The 19,458-nt window shown below is 33.6% G+C and overlaps 1 pseudogene across 1 annotated transcript; it reads right to left on the bottom strand.

Annotated features, from left to right (window-relative positions):
- Window positions 1-2,676: 2,676 nt before the first annotated feature.
- Window positions 2,677-5,308, bottom strand: LOC146899466 (receptor-like protein kinase THESEUS 1 pseudogene; annotated as a pseudogene). Its single transcript, XR_015023010.1, has one exon. The product of XR_015023010.1 is annotated as a receptor-like protein kinase THESEUS 1 pseudogene (transcript).
- Between the last annotated feature and the right edge of the window lie 14,150 nt (window positions 5,309-19,458).

Here is a 19,458-nt window from a genome sequence, read left to right as displayed (position 1 = left end):
TACTAAAAAACTAAATGGCGAACCACTAACTGCGCATGATCAGCACTTCCTCCATTTTGGACCCTTTGCTTGTCCCAAGTTTCCACTAAAAGAAACCGTTTCAATGCTTGAAATCGTGATTTCCCGCCTTTTACTTGACTTCGACGCAAATTCTCTTTCGGCCTTGCTTTGTCAAACTACGACTATGCACCCTAGGCTTGATGTTTCGTCGAAACTCTCCAATTTAAATGAGAAAGCTCTTTGATTCTGCCAAAGTTAAGGTCAAACAAATGTTGACCATTTTAAATGATCTGTCAAATTTACATGCTAACGAGACACATGCATCATAATACATCACCAAATATCAATCTCAAATCTCAACATACGAGTGATAATCTCATCAAAACATGATAAATAAACGACATAAGACTCACACCTAAATCAGAGCCCTAAACTAAGACTCCAAAGACAAACAGACGAGGTAGCTCCAAAGCTAGTCCTCAAGCATACACACAAGCATAGGCAAAGCAACTAATTCTATAAGCGGGATGCACCCATCATACAAATAGGCGGGCGGTCAACCAAACGACCACTAGGGGTTATAATCGAATGAAAGTAAAACGGCATATTAAATTTTCAAATGATTAGTAACACTTAATTAAATCATTCACAACAATCCCACATCATTATTAAACATCAGTCACACAAGCATAATTTCACATCTTCACATATTCACCAAATTTCACCAAGTATATAAATCACCAAATTTCACCAATGCACATGATTACCAAGCACATAGTCAAATATGACACGTTTCACCAATTACCAAATGTATGCTATGCCCCTAGACAAGACTCTATATGCATGTGGTACTAATCATTATCACTTGATACAACCGTATCATAATCATCATCCTTGAATACAATCATGACATTCATCATATTAAACACTCAATCATCATTGATTCATTCTTATTATATCATATCATCATGAATATAAAGCCAATTGCAAGTCATTCGACCATAAAACCTCATTTTGACAAAAGTTCGTCTATTTTCACAAAATTCATCTTTTTCTAAGTAATTCACCAAAGACAAGGCATCCATGTTCAAACACACCAACAAAGCATATCCACATATCACATATAATCACAGTAGCTCATATATATTCATATCATAGTTCAATTCCGATTAATTCCAAAATTTAACTAAGTTCGTCTCATTTTATCATTTTTCAAAAGAATTTCATTTTCAAAGTAAAACCAAGTTTAAAGCTCACATACACCATTCAAAACCATTTGAAAATCATTGCTATAAAATCATAACGCTATAGAAAACAAATCATGTTCTTGAACTTTTCAAATAAATTTCAATTCGATTTACAAAATCCAATCTTAATCTAATTCATTTGAAGTTCCGGCGGGTTTTAGGAGTGAAAACAGCAATCAAACGCATCAAAAGAAGCATTTAGGAAAGTCCGGATTGACCCCCGATTGCCCGGAACATCCAAAACCATGGGTGCTGCACTGAGCAACTCGCCATGGCAAGCTTCAGCTCGCCGAGAGCTGCACTAGTAAGGGCAACCCAGTTTTCGGTTTCCTCTCGGGAACCCCTCCAATTTTCACCCCCAAAACCCCGATTTTGATCCACTTTAACCCAAATTCGTCCCCCAAACTATCAAAAGGCAATCAAAACACTTACAAACATGGAATCATAACCTCATTTCATTTCAAAATCATCATCAAAAAACAAGAACATAATTCGCAATCAAATTCAAATTACAAAAAACAGAATCAACAAAGAGTTTTTGTTTTTACTTTAGCTTACCAAAAATAAACATAGAAGCCTTGAATCTTCCTTTCTTTCTCTTCCATTCAGTGAGAAGCTTTAGTTATTCTGTTTCCTCTTGATCTTTCTGTATTACAAGATTTGAAACTCATTAACTATATGTATGAAACAAGGTTAGAAAAATGAGTGAGATGAATGACTAGAACCTTACCATTGTAGAGATAATGAGAGTTAAATTTTAGACAAGAATAGTAAGTTCAAATGAAATGTGTTTGTGAACAAATAGCTCAAAATTGTTTGCCTCTGTGGCTCACTAGTTGTCCTCTCCATGCTACTTATCACACACCATGTCTCTAGTTTTTCAAGTTCTCTTACCTCACCTTTTTCGTATTTTCAAATCCAAAACACAAAAATAAAAATTGTATTATTGGATGAGTATCTATCTAATAATATTGATATTACAAGAAGGGTGTAAATTAATTATTCTTAACTAATCAATTATCATAATCAAACCAAACATATAGGTACCCCCACTATACTTGATATTGTAACCTTTACCTTTTCTTTCTCGAAGCAATAGGCCTTCTAGCTCCTCAAAAGTGGGTGAGAGATTTACAGCTCTTTGATACGGATTTCAAGATGAACTCAAAGACGGTTGTAGATAGTATCTATGGAAAGAAAAATAAAGTCTCAGATTTTGGTGCCGATGTCGGTTGTTGTAGACGCAGTCTAGCTACGGATCTTGTGAAGTCTCATGTTAAGTTCATTAGGAGACAAGTCAAGCTAATGAAGTTGTCGATAGTCTACCTGGGGTGGCTCCATCTTTAGCTAATTTATGTATTTTTATCAACATTCCAACATGTATCCAAACTATTATCTTAAATGAAATGCATTAAGCTTGTTTCGGTAAAAAAAAAATCAATCTAAAAATTTATATATTATAAAATGATCTACTCCAAAACAAAATTATTTCCTACGACACATACATTTGTGATACATTTAAAATATCAACTTTAACAAATTAGTTATTGAATTAAGAAACTATGGTTTCATACAACATCTTCTGTTTCATCTATAAATCCATTTCCTACACTGCCATAAGTAGAAGAATCCCCATTTTTGCTGTTTTTCAAAACATCTGATGCCAACTCAAGATGGAGAGCCTCTTCTAGTTGACATAATATGTACCCCCATTGGTGGTCTGTTCGCCCGACGCTCCTCCAAGCACTTCCAAGCCAACTCTAAAACCTTGTTTACAGACTCCATATTCACTTTGCCAGTCAAATAAGGGTCCATCATTTCATGAAAAGTACCCTTTTTATTGCAGCTTAATGCCCACAATGCCAAATTCATCTGCTGCGTTGGAAGGGCGTCATCTAGAGCAGGCGTCCCACATATAACTTCAAGCAACACCACCCCGAACGAGTAAACATCTGATTTCTTAGTAAGAAACTTAGTCCTAAAATATTCTGGATCAAGATAGCCGAAGCTCCCCTTTACATGGGTTGTAACGTGGCTCTTATCAAGAAGAGGACCCTTTTTTGATATGCCAAAATCAGCAACTTTTGGCACAAGGTTTTCATCCAAGAGAATGTTTGTTGTCTTCACATCACGGTGAATTATGCTTTGTTTAGCTCCAGTGTGAAGATAAAGAAGTCCCTTCGCAGCCCCTATGCTTATCCCAAGACGTTGCTTCCAAGACAGCGGAACAAAGTCTCTCCCATATAGATGACTACTGAGAGATCCATTTGCCATGTAATTGTACACTAGAATCAGTTCCGAGTCTTCATTACAACAACCTACAAGAGAGACAAGGTTTGAATGACGAAGACCAGACAACAACTCAATCTCGTTGTGGAATTCACCGAGACCTTGTCTAGATTCAGGATTTGCTACTTTGATGGCTATTCTTTTCCCATTTTCTAGTTTTCCTTTATACACCTTTCCAAATCCTCCTGCTCCAATAAGCAGCTCAGCATGAAAATTATTTGTTGCTTGTTTGATCTCATGCAAAGTAAAATGCCTCAGAAAGTTGTAAGCATTTACTGAATTTTTCTTGGACCTGCAGGATTTTAGATAACAAAATGATAGTCCAAGAAATGCTAGAATTGTTAAAACAGATACACCACATCCAATTATAATGAGTAATTTTAATTTCTTGTTTCTTTGAATTCTTTCTGAAGATTTTGTTAGAACACTGTCAGCTCTGTTAATGAACTTCATTATCTCTATCCCATTCAAGGTTGCATTGTCTATAGTAGACATTGTTGCAGGACCAACACTTACTGTGAGAGTCTCCTCTATGGCATTGAACAAAACGTCCTTGTAATATGGTTCGACAAAGTCACCAGAAACCCTTATCTCCTTGGTTCTGTTACCATTCATAAATAGATCCACGACCATATAGTTAGTAGTGTTGCTAATCATGTCACAGAAATGCACGCGAACAAAATAAAGTAAGTTTGGCCTTACAGGGAATACCCAATTTAAGCGGTAACCCCTTGAGGGACTTCCCATGGCTTTAGCAGTAGCATAAACCATTGGTGGTGCTGCAATTTCTAAGAAATCAGGATGCTTTATAGCAGAAACGCTTGTTGAAATATTCAGCGCAGTAATGGTGGAGCGAAAGTAAGTTTCATCACTCTCCCAACTCCTACTAAGAGTGTCATTTTGAGGATTGATACTTGCGCCTCCCACATTCAATCGATACACTGTTTCAAGGACGGATTCTGTGAAAGGGGTAGATGGATTTAGATTGTCAGGAAAGAGCACATCTGGCATAGTTACAACTTCAATGGCATTAACAAAAACAAGTAAACCGCCGTGAGGGATGAATGTGACAATCAATTCATCAGATGTGACACTGATTGCATACTCCTTCATCAAGTGAGAGTTACTATAGTTTGCAAAAGTGAAGTTATCAAGAAGCACATAACCATCAACGATTACCGTTATTAAGGCAAAGGTCATGTTGTGGTTGGAATCGAGTAAAGGGTGAAAATGGAGACGGATCCAGTGTCTCCCATGTTGTTGAATTTTGAATGTATAGGATGCCTTTTCAAAGAAAATTCGAGCCGAGTTATAAAGTGGTGAAAGGGTATTGTTCAGTTTAGAGGTAGCAACCAAAGATTTTTCTCCTTTTATTTGAAAGTTGGAATGTTCAAAATCAATGTCAGGTACGAAAGTTCGACCCTGAAACGTGACACTATGGGAAGAACCACAAGCGACCAAATAATTATCAACGGGATGGAATGACGCAAATGACTCCAGACATGTGAGGTTTAGTAAAAGAATAAGAACAAACGGTGTACACTTGGCAACTTCTAGCATCACCATCTTTGTTCCTTTAGTAGAATATATTGATTGATTGATTGGAGAAACAAAACAAAATAATTCTGCTAAAACCACCTTAGTGAAGCACTAAGATAGCATTGACTGAAAGTTGAAACTTGACTCTCAAGTTATCTGCTAGCAAAACTCTTGTTATATAGACTGTGAACATGTATTGTTGATATGGTCGCATACTGTAATGCTATATATTCTACAATATTTTGAACCCCAATGTCATAGTATTTGGATGATGAAAACCAATGCAAATAAAACATCATTAATATATGTATCCTTTTCTTATTTAATTGCAATTAGTCGTATTTTGATTTTTTCATCTAGAATTTATCATTATGTTAGCTCATATACAGATAAGAGAGGTGTGACTGAGTGCTTGATGCTTACGTAAAACAAATATTTTTAACATTGATTTGCGCTGAAACAGTCAAACAACAGCTGGAATATGAATCTGGAACGTTTCCTAATACCTTTTTAGTATATTTTCCTTTGTGACTTTACAAAGTGAAATAGTAATCAAGGTTTTAGTATATCTTTTTTAACACATTGATCTAATGCAAGTTTCATTAAGCGGATGTTTGTGAATATGTTTAAAAATAATAACAATTTGACACTATAGTGTGATTTAATTTGATGTGCATGTACAAAAAAAAAATTAACACCATAAAATCATAATCCTTGGTAAATTAATACTTTAGGGTACCTAAGTGTAGCTTAATTGGTAGCTATCAAATACATTATTTACAACTAGCGAAAAGACGGGCACTCCGTGCCCGTCTTTCCACTCTATTTATTGCGCTAACGTTTGAAAATTATGAACGGTATTTTTTATGAAATTTTGGTTTTGATTAAAAATAAAAATACAAATGTGTGTTTCTTTTTAATGACACAAACAATAATCTTTATTATAGAAAAAATTGTTTATGAGTATAATTGGAATAATGAAAAAGTAAGTATAAGGCTAAAACCCACTTTTTGCCCCCTAAGTTTGCAAAAGTTGCGATTTTGGCTCCCTTATTAAAAAAATAGCATTTTTGACCCCCTTCGTCCAAAAATTACTAAGAAGAGGCCACATGTCCCAAAAAAGGGGCATAATTGCAACTTTTTCTAAAGATAAGGGGTCTAAAAAGCATATTTCCCTTATGTTAGAGGGTCAAAAGAGCATATTTCCCTAAACATAGGGGGTCACTAATGCTATTTTTTTTAATAGGGGGCCAAAATCGCAACTTTTGCAAACTTAGGGGGCAAAAAGTGGGTTTTAGCCTAAGTATAAATATATTCATCTAATTTGTTATACTTTTTAAATAATAAAGGAAAAAAAAACAGATAAACATATATTCATATCGTGTTTGTTACATTTATTTTAATATTTAAATTTATTCTTATCTATTTGTTACATGTGTTACTTGTATTTAAAATTAAGGGTATTTTTGGAAAGAAAATTTCAACCCAAAAATGTGAGGTAGTTTCCTTTATATATAGTATAGATTCCTTATACTTAAATGTGTTAATCTAGCCGCTGGCAACTTGAAAAAAAAAAATGATGCTTTAATACAATGTCAGGGTATATATATTTGTTTTTATAAAATGCCGGTGTATTAACAAATGTAATAGTATCGACAAGTCAAAACTCAGACTCGTAAGTCCCAAAGGGCACATCCGATAAATAAAACAGAGAAGTCAAAACATGTATGTGTAATAACAAATATATGTTGCTTTCACTAATTTTTTAATCTTTATCTTTATCTTTACTAGCGGAAAGACGGGCACGAACGCATGTGATTATTTTATTATGTTTGTTTGTATAGTTTTAATTAAATTTTTAAAATTTTTAAATATTATGGAAATTATTGATATATTGACTTATAATCAAAATATAGTCAAGGCATATAACAAAATAATTTTTAAACTCAACATATTTTAGTTTGCCTCCATATAAAATTAAGGGAAAAAATGATCATTTATTGTTTATTCTAATAGTAATTAGTAACATCATAACATAAATGTGTGTGTTGTGTAAATGAAACATCATAAATAAATGTATAAATGACATGTTATGTAAAAGAAACATTGTTATGATTGCGATAAAAGAATATCTTTAAAAACTACATTTTTCATAAAATCTCCATCTTCTCCTTCTATTTTTCCTTCTTTAATGATAACTTTTGTTGAATTTCGAGAAACTCCTCTTGATAAAGCTACATATAATTCACCATATTTGGAAACATGTCGTGGAAGATAGATTACGATATTGAGAATGGTCTGCCCTTGTGACTTATTTATGGTAATAACAAAACTTAGTCTAACGGAAAAGCTGTTTTCTACTAAGCACGGGAAGTCGTGAATTCGCGTTTGTTTTTAATTTAATTCTGGGTAAGAAAGAATGCTCTTTTCCGGCATTGCTTCATGTTAGGATTTCCACATCCAACATATTCTTAAATAAACCACGACATAACAATCGTGTTCCATTACACATGTCATATCTAGGGTCTATGTTTCGCAACAACATCAAAGGTACCTTTTTTTACCTTTAAAATATGTGGCGGGATATTTCCTTGAACAGTTGAGTTTAGGAATTTGTTGAAATAAGTTATGAGTATCCCATTCAACCTCGTTAAATGACAACAAATTATGTTATTCTCACGAAACTAATTGATAATTATGTCATTCAATTTTTGAACATCACCGTTTGTAGGTGTAATTATGGCTCTTTCGACATATATGAATTATGATATTACTACTCGCCTATGAATCACACACACTCCTCATCCTCATATTAGATGTGTACGAACACGTGTTGCATCCGCATCCACAAATATTAATTACCACCGATTATGTGATTTTCTCAAATTATCAACGTTTTGGCGTGTCGATATCTGTGTTTTATCTGGTGTCGGTGTTCGTATCCATACCTCTTAGCGGTCCTCTCTTTTTATGGCATCTCGGATGATGGTTTGAATGTAACCAAAAACAAAAGATGGTAGTTTTAAACTTTCTAGTGTTTCTGTTTTTAATTGTTGGTAACATGAGTGTGATTATCATTTAACAATTTTGAATTGTTTAAATGGTTTTAACACTTTGATTTCCTTTGTATTTGGTTGGATATTTGATGGGGGCCATGGGAGCGGTTTATCAATTGTATTCATGCGAATTGTTTAGCAATGCTTTTATTCCTTTAAATGGCAATGGAAGGAGCTTAACGGCAGAGGATGTTATTGTTTATTTTCCCTTTATTTAATAATTAAAAAAACATGGTTCTCTTTATATAAAAAAAAAAAGCCACGCAATCATAGTTTGTATAAGCAATTATAAACCGGCAAAGTCAAATAATTTTTAAAATTAATCGTAAACAATTTGAATCATAATCGCTATAAACCAACAAAGTCAAATATATAATCCATAAAATTAATCGACTTTGATTAGTTGTAACATGAAAGAAAAAGAAAAAAAGTAAACGAGGTTAATTATGAATTCGATGCGAGAGGGTTTAGAGAGGTTGAGAAAGACTAAACAATGCGGGGACGAACTATTAGCGAGAGAACCCTACTTATTAATATTTAATATAGTGCTAACAAATCTTTTTCTAAAATATTTTGAGACCTAATCTTTTTTTAGAGGATTTAAAGTCCAATCGTTAACATTATTTTTTGCTCACGTTTGTTACTAATATTTTTAGAGGATTTAAAGTCCAATCTTTAACATTATATTTTGCTCACGTTTGTTACTAATCTTTTTATCGAAGATTTAAAGTCCAATCTTTAACATTATTTTTTGTTCACGTTTGTTACTAATATTTTTTTAGAGTATTTAAAGTTCAATCTTTAACATTATTATTTTTTGCTCAGGTTTGTTACTAATATTTTTTTTAAAGGATTTAAAGTCCAATCTTTAACATTATTTTTTGGTCACGATTGTTACTAATCTTTTTAGAGGATTTAAAGTTCAATCTTTAACAATATTTTTTGCTCACGTTTGTCACTAATCTTTTTTTAGAGGATTTAAAGTCCAATCTTTAACATTATTTTTTGCTCACGTTTGTTACTAATCTTTTTTTTAGAGGATTTAAAGTCCAATCTTTAACATTATTTTTTGCTCACATTTGTTACTAATGTTTTTTTTTTAGAGGATTTAAAGTCCAATCTTTACCATTATTTTTTGCTCACGTTTGTTACAATTGATCAAAGGCTAAGGAAGAGTAACTTATATTAATAAAATAATAAAATAATATGAAAATACTGTTTTTTGTGGAAGTAACAAAATAATAAGGAAATATTGTTTTTTGTGAAAGGGATATGAAAATACTTGACAATCTTTGCTCGGTTGTATTGAGGGGAACAACACGGATGTACAACATAAAATCGGCTGATAAAAAAGTAACATGAGTTTTTCTTTTGTGCTAGTTTTTTGTGAGTTTGATCTGTGGTTAACGGAGGTAAAAGAGGGTTAACGGGGACGATTAGTGACATGGATTAGTAATCCACGTGTTATTTTATAATTGGCTAACAATAAGAACGAGTTCATAAGGAATTGTGCGTAAGTTTTCTCCTTAAATTAAATTTATTCTTATCTATTTGTTACATGTGTTATTTGTATTTAAAATTAAAATTAAAAATTAAGGGTATTTTTGGAAAGAAAATTCCAACCCAAAAGTGTGCCGAAAGGGGTAGTTTTCTTTATATATAGTATAAATTATATACAAAAACCTTACATCAAACTAAAATTACACGTGGCGACTTCTTTTTCAAACAAGCATTATTTGCTAGCTGTTGATTTTTTTTTTAAGAAGTTAAAATAAATTAAATTAACCCAACATCTTAGTCTTTCTAGCACAAGATGTGTCGAAGAGAACTAAGAAAGAATAAAAATTGTTACAACAAGGAACCAAAGGAAAAACAATGGAAAAAACCGCGTAACAAGCGGAAGAAAATGAACAAAAAAGCAAATGAAGCTAAAGATGAACTCCCAAGCAAAACGGGGATTAAGCCAACCACATGTGGTAATTGAAAACAAAAGTATGATGATTTGCCTTCAACCACTAGAAGAATTGCAGCTGAATTATGTCCAAAAGATTATGAATAGGGTCCCCCAAACAATCCAAGTACAAGAGAGCCAAATCAAGTAGAAAGCATTACAAATGTTTTTAGAAAAGCCTCCAAGCGACCGGAATTGAAGTAAATGATCTTTAACATGAGCTGGTTTGACCGTAACATTTATCCTATAATTTGAAGGTATCATTTATTACAATTTTTGAATGAGGTAATAATATTCATACAACAAAGGAGTCAATGACATATTTTTAATTGAATAAAAGGAATATAAATGAAATATTTTATAATTAATTTATATACTATTATTCAAATTTAAATTAGTAATAAATGAAAAACTTTATACTCGTACAGGTGATTCCTTTTATGAAAATAGTAACAAAAGTAAACACCTAAAAAGAAGGACACAAATGTACTCTAATAATTTTTGTAATATATACATTGAGAATCGACTAAAGTGAAGAGAGACAATCGATTAAAATGATTTTCTCATTAACTACTCTCTTTTTAACATACCACACCATGAGATAAGTCTCATTTGGTAACTTAGATTAAATAGTACATATGAAATCACAATGGATATTAAAAATTGATATACTATGATTATGTACTACATGCCTTCATACGTGTTTGTATAATCATCTCGGATCTAATCTATATCATATTTTATATTTTATGGAGTATTAAACAAAATGTCTTGCACAAAACATCTCGGAACTACTTTTTCCTTCATAGGTATGGATAATCGCAAACAAATGCCTTGACTATTTTCTGGTTTTTCCCTTATGAAATTACTTGAGGATAAACAATTATTCAATCATGGGGAAGTTTGATAACATGATTATTTACATATTTTATTACTTTATTTTAATAAATAATTTAGTATTTTATTTAAGTTTTTAGAAGTATTCTACCGTTTTTTTCTTTATATTCCAATAAATAGGTAATATCAAGAGAAATGAAGTAAATGATTGAAAAGTAGTTGAATTCATGCATTATAGGAAGTCTTGATGGCTAAGGATCTATTCATGTTAGTGGAAATAAATTTGTAACACTTCAAGAATGCTACCAAAAAACCCAAAACCGTCACCATAAGTGTTATTGAAACCTAAAAAATCACAAGTGCAGAGAACAGAGTTTATTACGGCCTCCCATAATGGAGGCTACGACTGTAACGAACTTATAAATTTAATTTGTTGGTTTTCTTTTTTAGTACATGGATGGTTTTATGTTAATATCATCCTCAATGCCTTGTACTTATGAGAGCACACAAAATCAGAAATCTTGGACTCTAAATAGGAGAAACTTAAACTTCATTTCTACCACTTTAAACATAGAAAACTCTTATATTTTTCTTTTCATTTTTAATTAAGTATTTTAGTTTCTTAACTTCTTGTTTTTTGTTTTTTTTTTGTGTGGTTTTGGTGTACAATGAACTCTTTGAGTAGACTCCCTCTATCTTGGAATTGTGGGGAATAAGTCACAATGATATGCTTTCACTAAAATTCTAATCCCCGTTTCTATCTTTTCTAGATTTCATATGATTATTTGAGCTTAGCTAATCAAGATGATAATTGATATAATCATGTGCTTATATAAATTATAGGTAGTTTGTACTTGACCAATCAAGGTGATAATTGATATAAGCATTACAATTGTGCCTACAAAGGCCGGTAGTAACTATAGAACCATTTGGTAATGTAAGATGAATAGGAGGAATCTTAATCTTAATTTTATCTTAATAATATACAAATCTTAATAATATACAAATCTTAATCTTAATCTTAATAATATACAAATGGGGAACAACAAATAGCTAAAAAATTTGCATCAATCCAATGTATCAAAATTCTAAGCCACTTAATGTCACATCATCATTAAAAAATAATTTTATTTTTAGCACTTTAAGCATTCACACAATACAAACTATAAAATATCATTATCACACATTTTCCCTCTTCAATTCAAAATTCAAATTTCAAAATTTTTCAAATTCATCTTTCCCTCCTACTTTTTCTCTTATCACAACAAAAATTAATTTTCGTATCATTTCTCTCTCTTTCATTCTAAACTTATTTACTTTTCTTCCTCAATTTCTCTCTCTCTCTCTCTCTCTTCCTCTTCCTCTTCCTCACAACTCTCACACGTAAACCTCATTCGCCATACATGAAACCCTTTTTCCTCCACCTTCTTTATTCATATCCGATCAACTTTGGCCGCCTCACACAAAAATAAAACCACCATAATCTTCCTCTATCCTCTTCAAAACCCACTAATTAATTTATAGATCTATCATGTTCACTCATGAGGTGATTTCTAAAATTGTTGTTTTCCGACCACCGTGGACTGCCTATAGAGAAATTAAATAGAATATCTCTACACCATGAATGCTACAGTAAAACGCACAAAATTTATCTTCATCGGAGAAACTTCATCAGTGACCATCGCACCGGAATTCGCTTCCGCCGCGCCGGAGTTACAATCGAAGCTTCTTTTATTTTCATTCGATTTTCATCAAAGGTTATTTGTTAATTTTGTTTGTTTTTTTTCTCTTTTTGGATACATTTTCTATTTCTAACCACTTGCAATAATGGTTAATTTGTTAACGCAATAAATTGGTACCGTGTTTAATCCTTTAATAAGGGACACAAACCGGAGATTATCAAGGCTTAACCACACAAATGGGGAGAACGTAGAAGATTTCTTTTCACCCCCACAACCGGTTTACCAATCGGTTCCACAAGTTCAAAATCAACAACTGTTGCGGTTAGTCGAACCAATGGTTCGGAGGCCACAACCTATGCCTCAACCCCAACCGGTCGAACCGGTAAATCAAGGTCAACCTGAAGTGATCTTGGTGGATAGAAATGATAATGCGATGAAGTTGGTTCCTAAGATTTGATGGATCAAAGGACCATGGATTTTGAACTAACGGATTACCAAAATTTGCGTTAGATTGTGTAGCCGATGCAACCGTCGAAGTTGTAATGGGAACGGTTGATGATATATGAGCGGGAATTGTTGCCCTCACCATTTCATCAACATTTGTGTCATGAGATGGCGTCGTTTGTGGACTTGTTATGGAATTACATTTAATGATGTATTTTCCATCAATGTCGTTGTTGGGCTTGACGGTGGATCATTCTTGTAAGTAGAACGTACCATTTCTAGAAGTTTCTTTTTATTCCTCGAGAACATACACAACAAAAATCACAAATTTGAAAAAACGAACAAATTTTCAAGAAAATTTAAACAAAAGTACAAAATATCCCACTTTGGGCGTGCCAATTTGTTTACCCCGAATTTTGGTAAACTACTGAGCGATTTAAAACAAGTGCTAGCGAGATCAACCGGCAAATCTCAAGACATATTGTGCTTGATTGTTTTCCAGAAAATTATGATTGTTCTTGGTACTAGGTAACGAACTATGAATATAACCGTCGAAATCCGGACACGGGGTAAGACTGTCGAGATTATCTTCAAGGGATCGATGTGAAAGCTTAAATGTAAAGAGTAAACCGAAAAAGAGTCTAAAAGGTAAACTATAATTGCATTAAAATGAAAGTAAAGTGGTACATGAGATTCATACATTAGGACTTGTTGCTCGTTTCTCCTTACGTGGGCGGATTGTTTGAGCGTAAGCTTTCGGCATGATTGAATTGTGACCTATTTTCCGTAGAGGAAAATGCTACTTATACTAAGTAACTACCTACGGACACGTTCCAAACGTAGCTGCTATTAACCACTACGGACATATTTGAATTTCAAATAATGTCTCTTCGACGACAAACCGCTACTCGGCTCCCCTTTCGATGCCAAATCTTACTTCGACATCTTCTTTGCTCTATCGAACCATCCTCTTGATCAGCACATCTTCGAACTTCACTTCGACGGTCGAACTTGAGAATCAAAACTCATTTCATTCTCTTTCTCTTTACACGGACTCTTTCTCTTCTTTTACGAGATCGAACAACAAACGAGAGAGAGACAACAAATCTCCTCTTATATTCTTCCTTCTTCTTCTGCGTTTCAATTTCGGCCAACATGTACTTTCTTTTTCCTTTGTATTTTCTTCTCTTCTCTTCTTTCTTTCTTTTCTATTCGTTTACGTTCGTTTATGTTCTTTCTTTTTTTATGTTTATTTTCTCGCTCTTCTTTCTTTTCTTCCTTTCCTTTCTTTTTCCTTCTGTGATCATATTTGTTTGTTTTTGTAATATGTTATGCTTCGTTTTCTGGTATCTAGTATCTACCATTCTGCCTTGTTTCTTTTATTGGACTCTTAATTGTTGACCTATTCCTTTCCAATAGCTATGGCAAATCAACCATCATCATCCTCCCATGAGTGAGTCATTTGTTAAACTATACAAACCACCCCTTCTTGATATAGGATGGAAATATAATAGTGTAAGGGACTTGAAAAATACTAGGAGAGTTACATGTGATTTACGTCTCGCAGTCTACGGGAGGAATTTCTAGGGCCAAACAACATCAATTGGGAATAGTAGAAAATGTGAGATCTTGCACCAAGACACCGGAAGAAGTGAAATTGATTTTGACGGAGAGTGAAGAAAATAGATTGGCGAAAGTGAATTCTATTTCAAATTGAAGTACATGAAGATGATGATGAGAGAGCAAACCTTCAAGAAATAGCCAAAAAGGTTGTTAGAATTGATGAATATGACTCATAGTTTGTTGTTATACCCTAATTTTGGACCTAAAAATACTAACTCAATTCCTCTTTTCTTGCATTATAAGTCATTTGAACTATCTCCGATCAATTGCATCTTTCTCTGCATTTTATTTCAATGGTATTTGCAAAATTCACATGCAAGGGCATTTTAGTCATTTCCTATGTCAGTTTTTTCTCAATCTTTAAAAATTTGTTTAAGTCCTTTCAAATAGGTTGAATAAGTCTTTGTTTCATTCTATGTCAAAATCCATTCCAAAATTTGCATTTGAAGTCATTTTGAGTCGGTTTTGCCCCTAGGGGCATTTTGGTCATTTCGAGTGTCAAGTCAACTGTTTAAATCCTAAAAATTGTCTCTGAGTCTTTCAATTTTGCTTGTATGAGTCTTTGATTCAATTTACGTTAAAAATCCATTTTTTCAACCGCATACGAGTCTTTTTTTAGTCGTTTTCGGCCCCGGGGGCATTTTGGTCATTTCACACAAAATTTCGGCAAAGAGGTACTTTAAAGTACCTCATTTAGGCCATGGGTTCGTTTTAGTCCGTTTTGTCAATTTTAATCGTTTCACTTTACGTTTAGTCAAGTTTACCAATTTTATTCCAATTTTATTATTATTTTCATTTTTAGTCCCTAAACCTTTTTTAAATTGCACTTTGGACCTTTCTTCCTTTTATTTTTTCTCTTTCTTTTTCAACTTACATTTTAGTCCTTTAAAGTCAAACTCTTGTTTTTAGTCTTTTTTTTTGGGTCAATTGCAGGTTGGTCCTTAACTTCCAAAAATTGCGAGATTCGTCCCAAAGTCTTAATAATTGCGGGAAGGTCCTCAAGTCTCAAATTTAGTCCAAGTTCGAATCAAATAGGTCCAAAACACGTGGCAATTCCACATTGGTCTAGGGGTCACTAGCTGGCCTATAAATGCAGCCAACTCATCACAAGTGTCGATTTCGTCAATTACACGGTGCCACATCACACAAACGCATTTGATCCATTCTCTCTCCTCTAACGAGAATCCAAAACCGTTTTCCGAAACATGATGAAGTTCATGAAGAACTTCACCCCCAATTCATGAACCCTAACTCAATTCAAGTTCAATCCTACACGAGAACCGCACCAATTTCATCACGAGAAAAGCTCAAATTCAACAATTGCATAATCAAAACGTTTCAAAATTGAGGTGATTTTGCTTCACAATTCTCGAGAGATTCGAAGGAATCATCATCATCGAATTGAGAACTCTGCAATTCCAACACCGAATTATCAAGAGGATAAACGGTGTGATCACAGAGTTTGAGGAAGAGAAGAAGAGAAATCAAAGAATCGAGAGTACGAAGAGTGAGAAGACGAAGAGAGCTTCGATTTATTTTCGAAGTTCGAATTCGGGAGCTCACCGAGAGGCAAGAAGAAGATACCGGATCATCTTTTCGCCATTCTTTCGTTCGAACCTCCAAAATTCTAGCGAGTAAACCGTTAAACTCACCTTTGTCCTCATAATCTTGTATTCTTTTGATTACGAACACTTTCACGTTAGGATCCATGTAGATCGTAAAGAATCGGTGTGATTTGAAATGCTTCGAAGTAATTTCATCAAAAAATATCGGGTTTAAAACGTTTCGAACTCTTTTCTTCGAAAAACATCTGGATTGAAACATCTTAAACCGTGTTCTTCAAAAAATATCCGGATCGAAACGTTTCGAATAACTTTCCTCAAAAGTAGCAAGATCGAAGCATTTCAAACTCATTCTGTAAGAGATAACAAAATCGAACGTTTCGAATGACTTTTCTTCGAAAAATACAAAGATCCGAAACGTTTGGTCCGATCTACATAGATCTAGGGTTTCTTTGTGATCTCTGACGTTTGATTCATGGTTAGAACAAAAAACGAACGGTGAGAAGCTTTAGATCTTTGAGTTTAGGTGAGTTTAAGTGATGTTTAGGTTTCGGCAACGGAATCTTCGCGGCGGCGGTGAAATCCGCCGGAGAAGACGACAGAGGTCTAGAGAGAAGGGAGAGCGTTTAGGTTAGAGAGAGAGTGAGAAGAGTGGAATGAATGGTGGACCGGTCTATGTGTTTTTATAAGGACGTGAACCGGACCGGTTCACCCGAACCGATCCGGTTCACCCCAGGCTGGAATCTCCACCGTTAGATCTAGGTTTAGTGTTCTGGATCAATCCTACGTTCCACGAGCTTCCTTGTGATCCAGGGATCCACTTGTGTTTGGGTTTGGGCCTTAAGCCCGTTAATTTTCTGTGTTTTATGTACTCTCTTGCTATTTTCATACTATTGTTTGATAATCACACCCCTGCCATGCCTTGAATATCTTAGAAAATTCTCTAAAAAATTTGTAAAGACTTCTTAACATTTTTGTGATGTTTTTGTATTGGTTTTGCCTTTGAAAAATTTTGGAAAAAATATATTGATGTTTTTGTGTCATTCTTGGATTCTATGTTGAAAAAACTTGTGAAAATGAGCATAATTTTGATTCCAATCCTTGATAAATGTTTGTGGTTCATGATGGATGATTTTATGAGGATTTTTACTACTGTTTGAATGTGTTTTTTTCTTGGACATGTGCATGTGATGGTTGGTTGCTTGCTTGGCAAGTTTTGTTTTGTGAATAAATGGTGCAAATAAGTCTAAACTCACATAAAAAATGCAAAGTTTGCAATGACATTTGGATCCTCATTTTAAAACCTGGATTTTTACATCTTGAAAGCATGTTGAATTGTGAGGATTATAGGTCATGCTCAAATCTTGCATTGGTAATGAGATTTTAGGCTTAGTTCACATTGTTTTGCTTGTTTTTTTATGCTAATCTTCATTACATTTGTGATGATAGCTTTGACTTGCTTTATATCTTGTGCCACTAACTCCTTTCATTTTATGTTTCATCATTTCATAAGCATCTCCATCGCATTCCATATTCATCTTTATTTCTTTCTTGCAATCTAATTTGTACCAAGACTTAGCATGTAAAAACCTAGGAATTTTGTAATATTTTACCTTCATGCTTTTAATTTCTTGGCAAAGAGGCCATAGAATGTATCTAGGGTATGATGTAAAGGACAATGGACTCTAACGATGTACACCGACACAAGCACCGACACATGCACACACACCACTATAGCTAGAATATGCATGTTTAGATGTATGTTTAAGATTGTATGTTTAGATGAATGCCTAGGACTTATACTTAGAAAAAACCAATTTTCCAAATAAATGTGAACAACTTCACTCAAATCTTTTCCAAATAAACCTTGGGATCCAACATCCCATTGAATTTTCCTTTTGTTTTCTTAATCAAAAATTCAATGAACTCTAATCCTACTTTGACCATATTTTGCAATTCACTAATACAACCTCACTATTTTCCAATCTCATGCCCTTGAGGCCTCTTTCTATTCTTCAACTCCCATTTTCAAACTTAAAATCAACCAACAAAAACAAAAACATTTTTGAGAGAGAACTACGGTGGATTTGATCCCTTAAACGGGTACGTAGGCAAGGAACAAAATTCCTTCAATTCAACTAAAATAAAAATTCAAACACATTCTTCTCCCTCCAATTCTTCACTTAGAATATTCTTAGGTTTAATGAACATTTTCAAATAGCATTTAAAAATAAAGCGCGCGCGTAGAAATTAAAGACGGTTCCTATAGGTTACTATAGTCGTTATGGGTGCCTAACACCTTCCCGTAGCGAAAACAACTCCCGGACCTCGATTCTCAAGGGTTTTGCTTACTTTTTCCCTTCCCAAGAAAAATAAGATATCACCGGTTTAAAAGGTTCAAACGTAATCAATGTTTGACACCCGAAAACCAAGATAAAACATTTGTTAATCGGGAGGATGAAGAAAACGAGGATGAAGAGGAAGAGATTATAGAGAAAGAGGATGAAGAAGATCATGTGCACCACTATGATTAGCGTGAGTTAACTAACGTGGAGTTTAACACTTGCGTTACTTAACTAACGCAAGGGTATTTTCGACAAGGCTGCAGGGTGTGCGAGCGAAAAGTGCGGGGGAGAGCAGAAATCTAATAATGACTAATTTGTAATTTCCACAGCAACTTAAACCCATTCTCATGAAGAAGAAAAAAAACCCTCCCATACACCCTTACCACAAGTTTACTTCTTCTTGTATTTGTTTAAAGGGTTAATTTCTTTCATGTTAAACAAAATTAAAGAAAGTTTTCGTTCCAATGTGTAAAAGGAGTAAAGTCTGTTTTTTTAAGGAAAAATTGAGTATAATTGATGAGTGAAACAATGCTATTCGATATATTATTCAATTTCCGGTGACATCTAACCTAAGATTCAAACAGTAGTCTAATAATAACGTATAATCTCATTGTTAATTTTATGACAAAGACGAACATAAATTGTTATGAGCAATGCTATATCTCTAGAAAAATAACATCAAGAATTCTTCAAGAATAAAGAATAGCCAATCACAATGCACTATTTGCCACAATTCAAGGAGGTGTGGCTGAAAAATAGGAAGTGGACAAATAAATCATCCAATTAAAATTTGCCAACTATTTCTTGAAAAATTCTTGAAGCTATTTTTCTTGAGAAGTAGCATTTTCCAATTGTTATATAAACATGCGACTTGTTGCAAGTG

This window comes from Medicago sativa, chromosome 8 (assembly GCF_051527215.1).
Source record: "Medicago sativa cultivar Bolivia chromosome 8, Bolivia_mono, whole genome shotgun sequence".
In the NCBI taxonomy this organism is placed as follows: domain Eukaryota; kingdom Viridiplantae; phylum Streptophyta; class Magnoliopsida; order Fabales; family Fabaceae; genus Medicago; species Medicago sativa.
The sequence above is the reverse complement of the archived record's forward strand: the minus strand, read 5'-3'. Positions and strand labels throughout refer to the sequence as shown.